Raw genomic sequence first — 13,648 nt, forward strand, 5'->3', positions numbered from 1 at the left:
CTAGTTGTTGTTAGAGTGAAAAGGATGGGTTTAAGGCTTCAAACCAGAAGCTTAAGCGCCATCTGACAGATGAAGAAGTTTCTGAGTATCCTGAAGTAAAATCTTATTTCCTATAGCCATAGATTTGAGATCTCTGAAAATCAGTACTCAGAATCTCATTGTTAGAGTAGCAACTTTACAACATAAACTGAAATCTCAATGTTTGCATGGTGGCTGCCATTAAAGTGAGGGCATTGATTGGAAAGTAGTGGGACCCTGAAAAATGGGATGGTGACATATTGATTGACAGTGATATTGGGGGCAAGCTTGAAACCCTGGGTCATGCTGAGTCTTTTCTAGATAACCCTGTAATAGTCTGCCCTGAGGACATAGCCGCCCCACCTCCAGCCTGCCTTGAGGAGTTGGCCACCCAACCTCTTCCTGAAGGGACTAGCCTAGACTGATTAACCCTCTTTCACCAGATAAAACTGCAAATGAATGGCCTGAAGCAAATAGCTTGAAAGATATTTCTAATTCTTTTCATGACCCACCCCCACCACCCCTCATTCTTCCAGGTCTATAACTAGACTAAAATCCCAAAAGGCCCCTAAAGGTGAGGTACAAAGTATCACACATAAGGAGGTACGTTATACTCCAAATGAACCGTATGAGTTTTCCAAGTTATATAGACAGAAATCAGAATATGTGTGGCAATGGATTTTAAGGGTGTGGGATAATGGTGGGAGGAATATAAGGCTGGATCAGGCTGAATTTATTAATGGGCTCACTAAGCAGAGATTCTGCATTCAATGTGATAGCTCGAGGGATTAGAAAAGGCATTAACAGTTTGTTTGGATGATTGGTTGAAACATGGATTAAAAGGTGGCTGACGTTACCTCAGGTTGAAATGCCAGAACTGCCCTGGAATAATGTAGATAAGGGGATCCAGAGGCTTAGAGAGATTGGAATGTTAGAGTGGATTTAACAGGAAAAGCCTGCTCTTCTACCTCAGGAATGTCCGGAGGATGCACCTTTTACCAGAACAGTAAGAAATAAATTTGTGAGACTAGCACCATCATCCCTGAAGAGCTCTGTAGTTGTACTTCTCTGTGGGTCAGCTATTACTGTGGGAACTGCTGTCACTGAGCTGGAATCCTTAAACACAATGGGGATGATGGGATCCCGAGTTGGCAGAAGCCAGGTGGCAACACTTAATCACCAAAGGCAGGGTGGATGTGTCTATTATAATAGACAGCAAACTCAAGCAGGAGTAAAAATAATCTGACTCAGAAAGATTTGTGACATTGGCTAACAAATCATGGGATACCTAGAAATATAATAGATGGACAGTCAAATTCTTGTTTGAGCTGTAGAAACAAAAGAGTTCTAGGCCAAGTGAATAGAAGTCTAACCTGAATTACAAAAACACAGAGTCACGGCCCCTTAATCAATTTCCAGACTTGAGACAGTTTACAGACCCAGAGCCCCTTGAATGAAGGGGAGACCAGGTCCGTTTGGGGGAGGTTCCTGTTACACTGACACAAATTTACACTGTTAATCTTCCTCAAAGCCTTCACCAAGGAGACTGATGGCCTTTTACCAGGATAACTGTGCACTGGAGAAAAGGAAATGATCAGATATTTGGGGGATTATTAGACACTGGTTCAGAAGTGACACTAATTCCAGGGGACCCAACCCATCACTCTGGTCCACTAGTCAGAGTGGGGGCTTATGGAGGCCAGATGATCAATGGAGTCTTACCTCAGGTCCATCTCACAGTGGGTCCAGTGGGCCCCTGACCCCATTCTGCAGTTATTTCCCCAGTTCCAGAATGTATAATTGGTATAGACACACTGAGCAACTGACAGAATCTCCACATTGGCTAACTCATGCAGTGAGGGCTATTATGGTGGGAAAGGCCAAGTGGAAGCCACTAGAACTGCCTCTACTGAGCAAAACAGTAAATCAGAAGCAATACCAGATTCCTGGAGGGATTGCAGAGATTACTGCCACTCTTAAGGACTTGAAGGATGCAGGGGTGGTGATTCCCACCACATCCCCATTCAACTCTCCTATTTGGCCTGTGCAGAAAACAGATGGGTCTTGGAGGATGACAGTGGATTATCATAAGCTCAACCAGGTGGTAACTCCAATTGCAGCTGCTGCTCATTGCTTGAGCAAATCAATACATCCACTGGTACCTGGTATGAAGCTATTGACCTGGCAAATGCTTTTTTCTCAATAGCTGTTAGTAATGACCACCAGAAACAGTTTGCTTTCAGCTGGCAAGGTCAGCAATATACTTTTACTGTCCTACCTCAGGAGTATAACAGCTCTCCAGCCCTATGTCATAATCTTGTCTGCAGGGACCGTGATCGTTTCTCCCTCCCACAAGACATCACACTGGTCCAGTATATTGATGATATCTTGTTGATTGGACCTGGTGAGCAAGAAGTAGCAACTACTCTAGACTTACTGGTAAGACATTTGCATGTCAGAGGATGGGAGGGGCCTTCCACCTCAGTGAAATTTCTATATCTCCAGTGGTGTGGGGTATGTCAAGATATCCCCTCTAAGGGGAAGGGTACGTTGCTGCATCTGGCCCCTCCTACAACCAAAAAAGAAGCACAATGCCTAGTTGGTCTCTTTGGATTTTGGCGACAACATATTCCTCATTTGGGTGCGCTACTCTGGCCCATTTATTGAGTGAATAGAAAAGCTGCTAATTTTGAGTGGGGACCTGAACTAGAGGAGGCTCTGTGACAGGTCCAGGCTGCTGTACAAGCTGCTCTTCCATTTGGACTGTATGATCTAGCAGATCCAATGGTGCTGGAAGTGTCAGTGGCAAATAGAGACTCTGTCTGGAGCCTATGGCAGGCCCCTATAGGAGAATCACAATGCAGACCCTTAGCATTTTGGAGCAAATCCTTACCAGCTGTTGCAGATAACTACTCTTCTTTTGAGAAACAGCTCTTGGCCTGCTACTGGGCCTTAGTAGAGACTGAACCCTTAACCTTGAGCCACCAAGTGACCATAAGACCTGAGTGGCCTATCATGAGTTAAGTGTTACCTGAGTCACCAAGCCATAAAGTTGGGCGTGGGCAGCAGCACTCTATCGTAAAATGGAAATGGTACATACGAGATAGGGTCAGAGCAGGTCCTGAAGGCACAAGTAAGTTACATGAAGAAGTGGTGCCAATGCCCATGATCTGCACTCCTTCCACATTACCTTTTCTTTCCAAGACCAGAGTTATGGCCTCTTGGGGAGTTCCTTACAGTGAACTGATGGAGGAAGAGAAAACTCGGGCCTGGTTTACAGATGGTTCTGCACAACATGCAGGTACCACCCAAAAAATGGACAGCTGCAGCACTACAACCCTCTTCTGGGATGTCTCTGAAGGACAGTGGTGAGGGGAAGTCCTCCCAGAGGGCAGAACTTAGAGCAGTGCACCTGGTTGTTTATTTTGCTTGGGAGAACTGGCCAGAGGTGCATTTGTATACTGATTCATGGGCTGTTGCTAATGGTTTGGCTTGATGATCAGGGACTTGGAAAGAGCATGATTGGAAAATTGGTGACAAAGAGGTCTGGGGAAGAGGTACGTGGATAGACCTTTCGGAGTGGGCTAAAAACATGAAGATATTTGTGTCCCATGTGAATGTGCACCAGAGGGTGACTTCAGCAGAGGAATATTTTAATAATCAAGTGGATAAGATGACCTGTTCTGTGGATATCAATCAGCCCCTTTCCCCCAGCAACTCCTGTCATTGTCCAATGGGCTCATGAACAAAGTGGTCATAGTGGTAGGGATGGAGGTTATGCATGGGATCAGCAATATGGACTTCCAATCATCAAGGCTGACCTGGATACAGCCACAGTTGAGTGCCAAATTTGCCAGCAGCAGAGAGCCACACCCAGCCCCCGCTATGGCACCATTCTCTGAGGTGACCAGCCGGCTACACAGTGGCAGGTTGATTACATTGGATCACTCCCTTCATGGAAAGGGCAGCAATTTGTTCTAACTGGAATAGACACATACTCTGGATATGGGTTTGCTTTCCCTGCACACAATGCTTCTGCAAAACTACCATCCGTGGGCTTACAGAATGCCTTACCCATCATCATGGTATTCCACATAGCATTACTTCTGATCAAGGAACACTTCACAGGAAATGAAGGGTAGGAATGGGCATATGGTCATGGAATTCTCTGGTCTTACCATATTCCCCATCATCCATAAGCCACTGGATTGACAGAATGGTGGAATGGCCTTTTGAAAACTCAATTACAGTGCCAACTAGGTGGCAATACCTTGAAAGGCCGGGGTAATGTTCTCCATGAAGTTGTGTATGCTCTGAATCAGCATCCACTGTATGGTGCGGTTTCTCCAATAGCCAGGATCCATGGGTCCAGGAACCAAGGGGTGGAAATGGGAGTGGCACCACTCACTATTACCCCTAGTGATCCAATAGGAAATTTTTTTGCTTCCTGTCCCTGGAACCTTGAGCTCTGCTGGTCTACAGGTCTTAGTTCCAAAACGGGGAGTGCCTCCACCAGAAGAAACAAAAATGATTCCATTGAACTGAAATCCAAGACTGCCACCTGGTCACTTTGGGCTACTCATGCCCTTGTATCAGCAAGCCAAGAAGAGGATTACATTACTGGCTGGGGTGACTGGCCCTGACTATCAGGGGAAATAGGACTGCAACTACACAATGGAAGTAAAGAAGAGTTTTCCTGGAATATAGGCGATTCCCTAGGGCATCTTTTAGTACTACCATGCCCTGTTATTAAAACCAATGGAAAACTACAGCAACCCAATCCAGGCAGGACTACCAATGGCTCTGAAACTTCAGGAATGACGGTTTGGGTCACCCCAGCAGGCAAAGAACCATGGCCAGCTGTAGTGCTTGCTGAGGGTAAAGGGAAAACATGGAATGGGTAGTGGAAGAAGGTAGTGATAAATATGACCTATGACCACGTTATCAGTTACAGAAACGAGGGCTATAATGCTGTTTTGTTCATCTTATGATATTTAAGTTGTAAATACCATAAGTATTTACATTAAGAGTGAATATTACCCAAGGACATGCACCCTATCCTGGAAAGATTTAATGTGTTTCTGGTTATATGCAGTACAGTTGAGTATTGTTAGGAGAAAAACAAATATGCCTTTTATTGTTTTCTATTTAGAAATTAGGTATGGTTTAAGGTGATGAATATAGTTGCCTAGTTGACAAGGGGTGGACTGTCATGGTCAGGTTCATGTGACAACTTGGCCAGGTGGTGGTACCTGTTTGTCTGGTTGAACATGTGCTGGCCTGTCTGTTGCTATGAGGACATTTCTTAAAATTAAATCATGATCACACTAGCTACATCCACAGCTGATTTCATTTGTAACCAGCCAAGAGGAGTGTCTTCTTAAATGAGTGATGCTTAATCTAATCACTGGAGACCTTTTAAGGAAGATTCAGAAGAGACAGGCTCTCTTCCTGCTTCAGCCAGCAAGCCTCTTCTGTGGAGTTCATCTAGACCCTCCATCAGAATCGTCAGCTTCACAGCCTGACCTACAGATTTTGGACTCTGCATTCCCATAGTTACATGAGACACTATTATGAATTTTATATTTATGAATATTTCCAGTTGATGCTGTTTCTCTAGAGAACCCTAATACACTTACCAATTAAAAGATATAGATTGGCAGAATGGATTAAGAAACATAATTCAGCTATATGCTGCTTACAAGAGAGTCATCTTAAACACAATACAAGTAGATTGAAAGTGAAAGGATGAAATAAGATTTTCCACATAAGTTATAACTAAAAGAAAGCAAGGGTAGTTATACTAATATTAGACAAAATAGACTTCAAATGTAAAGACATCATAAGAGACAAAGAAGGACACTATATACTAATTAAGGTTTAATTCACCAAGAATATATAACAATCATAAATGTTTATGCTCACAGTTGGAGCTCCAAGGTACATGAGACAGGCACTGGCAAAACTGAAGGGAGTGATAGATGTTTCAACAATAATAGTAGGAGACTTCAATACACCACTCTCCTCTATAGCTAGAACAACCAAACAGAAGATCAACAAAGAAATAGATAAGGTAAATAACTTGATAAATGAATGAGACCTAACAGACATATATATGTCACTGCATCCCAAAGCACAATGTTATACATTCTTCTCTAGTGCTCATGGAACATTCTCCAGGATAGATCATTTGCTGGGGCACAAAACAGGTCTTTATAAATTTTAAAACACTGAAATTATTCAAAGCACTTTATCTGATCACAATAGGATGAAACTGATCTCAATAACCACCAAAGAAAAGAACATTCACAAATATAAGGAGATTAAATAACACACTCTTAATCAACCAGTGGGTCAAAGAAGAAATTGCTAGAGAAATCAGTAGCTCCCTGGAGATGAATGAAAATGAGAATACAACTTATCAGAACTTATGGGATGTGGCAAAGACTGTGCCAAGAGGGAAATTTATTGCCCTAAATGTATTAAAAAATAAGGAAGAGCAAAAATCAAGGACTTAACAGCACACCTGCAGGAACTTGCGAAAGAATAGCAAACTAACCCCAAAGCATAGAGGAGAAGAGAAATAACAAAGATTAAAGGAGAAATAAATGAATGGGAGAACAAAAGAAGAACAGAAACAATCAATAAAACCAAAGTTGGTTCTTTGAGAAAATCAATAAAATTGATGGGCCACTAGCAAGACTGACTAAGAGAAAAAGAGAGATGCAGATAAACAAAATCAGAAGTGAGAAGGGATGTGTTACCACAGACCCTGGAGAAATAAAAGAAATCATAAGAGGAGACAATGAATAACTATATACTAACAAACCAGACAACTTAGATGAAATGGACAAATTCCTGGAGATGCACAAACAAGCTACACTGACTCAGGAAGAAATAGAAGATCCCAACAAACCAATCACAAGTAAAGAGATTCAATCAGCCATCAATAATCTTCCTACAAAGAAAAGCCCAGGATCAGGTGGCTTCACAGGAAAATTTTATCAAACATTCTGGAAAGAACTAACACCAATCCTGCTCAAACTTTTCCAAAAAATTGAGGAAAAGGAACTCAACTTAACTCGTTTTATGAAGCTAATATCATTTTAATACCAAAACCGGTTAAAGATGCTGTAAGAAATGAAAACTATAGGCTAATCTCACTAATGAACATAGACACAAAAATTCTCAATAAAATATTAGCAAACCGAATGCAACAGCACATTAAAAAAATTATACATCATGACCAGATGAATGCAAGGATGGTCCAACGCAAGAAAATCAATTAATGTAATACAGCACATTATCAAATCAAAAACGAAAAATCACATGATCATTTTGATTGATGCTGAAAAAAACATTTGACAAAATTCAGCATCCTTTTCCGATAAAAACACTCCAAAAGATAGGAATCAAAGGTAACTACCTCAACATGATAAAGGGAATATATGAAAAACTGATAGCCAGCATCGTACTCAATGAAGAGTGACTAAAAGCTTTTCCCCTAAGATCAGGCACAAGGCAAGGATGCCCACTGTCACCACTATTATTCAACATTGTGCTAGAAGTTCTAGCTAGAGCAATCAGGCAGGACAAAGAAATAAAATGCATCCTAATTGGAAAGGAAGAAGTAAATCTCTCATTATTTACAGATGATATGATACTATACTTGGAAGATCCTAAGAAACAGCAAAATTACTTGAGCTAATAAATTCAGCAAGCTGTGGGATATAAAATTAATGTGCAAAAATCAGTAGCATTTCTATACACAAGCAATGACCTAGCTGAGGAATCAGTAAAGAAAAAAATTCCATTCAAAATAGCAACTGAGAGAATCAAATACTTAGGAATGAACTTCACTAGAGACGTAAAGGATATGTACACAGAAAACTACATAACATTACTAAAAGAAATCAAAGGAGATCTAAATAGGTGGAAAGACTTTCCCTGCTCATGATAGGGAGGCTAAATATAGTTAAGATGTCAGTTCTCCCCAAACTGATCTACAGATTCAACACAGTACCAATCAAAATTCCAACAACCTACTTTGAAGATTTGAAAAAGCTAAACTACCAAATTCATCTAGACAGAAGGAGACCCCAAATAGCTAAAAGCAACCTAAAAAAGAAAAATGAAGTGGTAGGATTAACACTCCCTGACTTTAAAGCCTATTCTAAAGCCACAGTGGTCAAAACATCATGGTACTGGTACAAAGATAGAAGTATTGACCAATGGAATAAAATTCAGAAATAGACCACCAAATCTACAGTCAACTGATTTTTGACAGGGCCCCCAAACCCTCTGAACTGGGACAAAATAGTCTTTTCAATAATTGGGCATGGAAGTACTGGATAATCAATAAGAATGAAAGAGGACCCCTCTCTTACACCCTACACAAAAATTAACTCAAAGTGGGTCAAACACCTAGATATAAGAACTAGCAGTATAAAGTTTCTAGAAGAAAAGGTAGAGAAACATCTTCAAGACCTAGTAATAGGAGGTAACTTCTTAAACTTTACACCCAAAGCAAAAGCAACAGCAGAAAAGGTAGATAAATGGGAACTCCTCAAAATCAAATCCTTCTGCACCTCAAAAGACTGTCAAAAGGTGAAGAGGCAGCCAACTCAATGGGAGAAGATATTTGGAAATCACATGTTGAACAAAGGTTTAATTTCCTGTATATACAAAGAAATCATGCAACTCACCAACAAAAGAACAAACAATCCAATTATAAAATGGGATAATATGAACAGGCATTTTCTGAAGAGCAAATACAGATGGTTCAAAAGCACATGAAGAGATGCTCATTTTCATTGGCTGTAAGGGAAATGCAGATCAAGACTACAGTGAGAGAATGCCAAGATGGCGGCCCAGCAAGGTGTGAAATTTAGTTCGTCCTCCAGAATAGCTACTAAATAGCCAGGAATAGTACAGAACAACTGTTGGGACCACATCAGTGACTAGACACACAGCATATCCCAGTCTAGACCAGCTGGATGAGCTGGGAGCCCCCCCAGAACTGTGAGTGCCCCAAGCTGCGGTGGCCAGCCCTGCTCTCCTATAGGCTGTTTCCCAGAGGGGAAAGGAAAGGGATTTCACCAGCAGCAGAGGCTGAGCACAACTAAGCTTCAAGTGTGGGATTAATTCACAAATTCTGAGTACTAAAAAATAGGCCCCCAGCTCAGGTGAACCCGGTCAAAACAGAGGTTGCTGATTTTTGCCCCAGCACCCAGGGGCCAAGGCTGATGGAAAAAGAAAAAAAAAAAGAAACAGAGGTTTTTTGGATCAGATAGCACATAATAGTTGAAAGGCCCTGAAGGAAAGGAGGGGGCACATGGGATCTGAAGGTACACAAAACAACACACCAACTTACACTCTTGATTGGCAAACCAGAGGAATGGGGATCCTGCTCTGAGAAGGATTTTTCTCTTTCTTTTTTATGGCTGTGTCTCTACAAAAGGCTTGACTGCCTTTGGATACAGTGGCAGGGCTTCTCAGGCTGCAACTGCCGCAAGCATAGGCAGAAACAAGCTTGTCCGAGAGCTTGTCTGGAGCCTGTGACTTCCCCAGGGAAGAGGTGGGGCCCAGCTCAGGTGGATTCCTTCCCTCAAGGAATTCAGACTCCAGGGCTTGGTAATTTGAAGCCATTAAAACCAGCCTACAAACCTCATCAAAAATCAAAATAATGAATTGAGGGAGGAAAAGGCAAGGAAGAAACAAAAAGAAGAAACTGAAAGTCTGAAAAAACAAATCACAGAACTTATGGGAATGAAAGACACAGTAGAAGAGATGAAAAAAACAATGGAAACCTACAGTGGTAGATTTTAAGAGGCAGAAGATAGGCTTAGTGAACTGGAGGATGGAACATCTGAAATCCGACAAGCAAAAGAAAATATAGGGAAAAGAATGAAAAATATGAACAGGGACTCAAGGAACTGAATGACAATATGAAGCCTACAGATACACGTGTTGTGGGTTTCCCAGAAGGAGAAGAGAAGGGAAAAGGAGGAGAAAAACTAACGGAGGAAATTATCACTGAAAACTTCCCAACTCTTATGAAAGACTTAAAATTACAGATTCAAGAAGTGCAGTGCACCCCAAAGAGAATAGATCCAAATAGAACTACTCCAAGACACTTACTAATCAGAATGTCAGAGGTCAAAGAGTAAGAGAGAATCTTGAAAGCAGTAAGAGAAAAGCAATCCATCACGTACAAGGGAAACCCAATAAAACTATGCGTAGGTTTCTCAACAGAAACCATGGAGGCGAGAAGACAGTGGGATGATATATGTAAATTACTAAAAGAGAAAAACTGCCAAGAATTCTATATCCAGAAAAATTGTCCTTCAAAAATGAGGGAGAAATTAAAACATTTTCAGACAAAACATCACTGAGAGAATTTGTGACCAAGAGACCAGCTCTGCAAGAAATACTAAAAGGAGAACTAGAGGCAGATATGAAAAGATAGGAGAGAGAGGTGTGGAAAAGGGTATAGAAATGAAGACTATCAGTAAAGGCAAAAAGAAGAAAAATTAGATATGACATACAAAATCCAAAAGGCAAAATGTTAGAAGAAAGTACTACCCATACAGTAATAACACTAAATGTTAATGGATTGAACTCCCCAATCAAAAGACATAGACTGGCAGAATGGATTAAAAAACAGGACCCAACCCTATGCTGTCTACAGGAAACACATCTTAGACAAATGGATACACATAGGTTGAAAGTGAAAGGTTGGGAAAAGATATTTCATGCAAATAACAATCAGAAAAGAGCAGGAGTAGGTATACTAATATCCAACAAATTAGACTTCAAATGTAAAACAGTTAAAAGAGACAAAGAAGGACACTATGTATTAATAAAAGCAATAATTCCACAAGATGTAACAATCATAAATATTTATGGACCAAGCCGGAATGCTCTAAATTACATGAGGCAAACACTGAAAACACTGAAAAGAGAAATATACACATCTACCATAATAGTTGGAGACTCCAATTCCACACTCTCATTAATGCACAGAACATCTAGACAGAGGATCAATAAAGAAACGGAGAATTTGATTAATAGAATAAATGAGCTAGACTTAACAGACATTTATAGAACCTTACACCCCACAGCAGCAGGATACACCTTTTTCTCAAGTGCTCATGGATCATTCTCAAGGATAGACCATACACTGGGTCACAAAGCAAGTTTCAATAAATTTGTATGATTTAAACTGAAATCATACAAAACACTTTCTCAGATCATAAAGGAATGAAGTTGGAAATCAATAATAGGCAGAGTGCCAGAAAATTCACAAACATGTGGAGGCTCAACAACACACTCGTAAACAACCAGTGGGTCAAGGGAGAAATTACAAGAGAAATCGTAAATATCTCGAGGTAAATGAAAATGAAAACACAACATATCAAAATTTACGGGATGCAGCAGCAAAGGCAGAGCTAAGTGGGAAATTTATTGCCCTAAATGCCTACATTAAAAAAGAAGAAAGAGTGAAAATCAAGGAATTAACTGTCCACTTGGAAGAAGTAGAGAAAGAACAGCAGACTAACCCCAAAGCAAGCAAAAGGGAGAAAGTAATGAAGATTAGAGCAGAAATAAATGAAATTGAGAACATGAAAACACTTGAGAAAATCAACAAAATCAGAAGTTTGTTCTATGAGAAAATCAATAACATTGATGGAACCTTAGCGAGGTTGATGAAAAGAAGAAGAGAGAGGCTGCAAATAAATAAAATCAGAAATGGGAGAGGAGACATAACTACTGACACCACAGAAATAAAGGAAGTAATGAGAGGATACTATGAACAATTTCATGCTAATAAATACAACAATGTAGAGGAAATGAACAACTTTCTAGAAAGGCATGAACAACCAACATTGACTCGAGAAGAAATAGACAACCTCAACAAACAAATCACAACTAGAGAAATTGAATCAGTCATTGAGAAGCTCCCCAAAAAGAAAAGTCCAGGACCAGATGGCTTCACATGTGAATTCTACCTAATAGTCAACAAAGAATTAGTACCAATCTTGCTCAAACTATTCCAAAAAATTGAAGAGAAGGGAAAGCTACCTAACTCATTCTACAAAGCCAAAATCACCCTCATATGAAAGCCAGACAAAGATATTACAAAAAAAAGAAAACTACAGACCAATCTCTCTAAGAAATATAGACGCAAAAATCAGCAACAAAATTCTAGTAAATCGAATCCAGCAGCACATTAAAAGAATTATACAACATGACCAAGGAGAATTTATCCCAGGTATGCAAGGATGGTTCAACATAAGAAAATGAATTAATGTAATACACCATATCAACAAATCAAAGCAGAAAAACCACATGATCATCTCGATTGAGGCAGAAAAGGCATTTGACAAAATTTAACATCCTTTCCTGTTGAAAACACTTCAAAGGATAGGAATACAAGGGAACTTCCTCAACATGATAAAGGGAATATATGAAAAACCCACAGCTAACATCATTTTCAATGGGGAAAAACTGAAAACTTTCTCCCTAAGATCAAGAACAAGACAAGGATGTCCACTATCACCACTGTTATGCAACATTGTGTTGGAAGTTCTAGCCAGGGCAATTACTCAAGAAAAAGAAATACAAGGCACCAAAATTGGAAAGGAAGAAGAAAACTCTCACTGTTTGCAGATGACACGATACTATAAGTTGAAAACTCTGAAAAATCCACAACAAAACTACTAGAGCTAATAAATGAGTACAACAAAGTGGCAGGTTATAAGATCAACACTCAAAAATCTGTAGTGTTTCTATACACTAGTAATGAACAATCTGAAGGGGGAATCAAGAAAAAAATTCCATTTGCAATTGCAACCAAAAGGATAAAATGTTTAGGAATAAAATTAACTAAAGAGACAAAAGATCTATATAAAGAAAACTACAAGAAATTGTTAAAAGAAATCACAGAAGACCTAAATAGGTTGAAGGGCATACTGTGTTCATGGACTGGAAGACTAAATATAGTTAAGATGTCAATTCTACGTTAACTGATTTACAATTCAATGCAATACCAATTAAAATCCAAAAAACTTACTTTTCAGAAATAGAAAAACCAATAAGCAAATTTATCTGGAAGGGCAGGGTGCCCCAAAAAGCTAAACGTATCCTGAGGAAAAAAAATGAAGTCGGAGGTCTCATGCTACCTGACTTTAAGGCATATTATGAAGCTACAGTGGTCAAAACAGCATGGTACTGGCATAAAGACAAATATACCGACCAATGGAATAGAACAGCGTGTTCAGATATAGACCTGCTCATCAATGGACAACTGATCTTGATAAGGCAGTCAAGCCAACTCACCTGGGGACAGAACAGTCTCTTCAATAAATGGTGCCTGGAGAACTGGATATCCACATGCAAAAGAATGAAAGAGGATCCATACCTCACACCCTATACATACAAAAATGAATTCAAAATGGATCAAAGATCTAAACATTAGATCTAAGACCATAACACTGTTAGAAGAAAATGTAGGGAAATATCTTATAAAGCTTATACAAGCAGGAGGTTTCCTAGACCTTACACCCAAAGCAAGAGCACTGAAGAAATAAAGAAATAAATGGGAACTCCTCAAAATTAAACACTTTTG

This window comes from Tamandua tetradactyla, chromosome 2 (genome assembly GCF_023851605.1).
Source record: "Tamandua tetradactyla isolate mTamTet1 chromosome 2, mTamTet1.pri, whole genome shotgun sequence".
NCBI classification, from domain to species: Eukaryota; Metazoa; Chordata; class Mammalia; order Pilosa; family Myrmecophagidae; genus Tamandua; species Tamandua tetradactyla.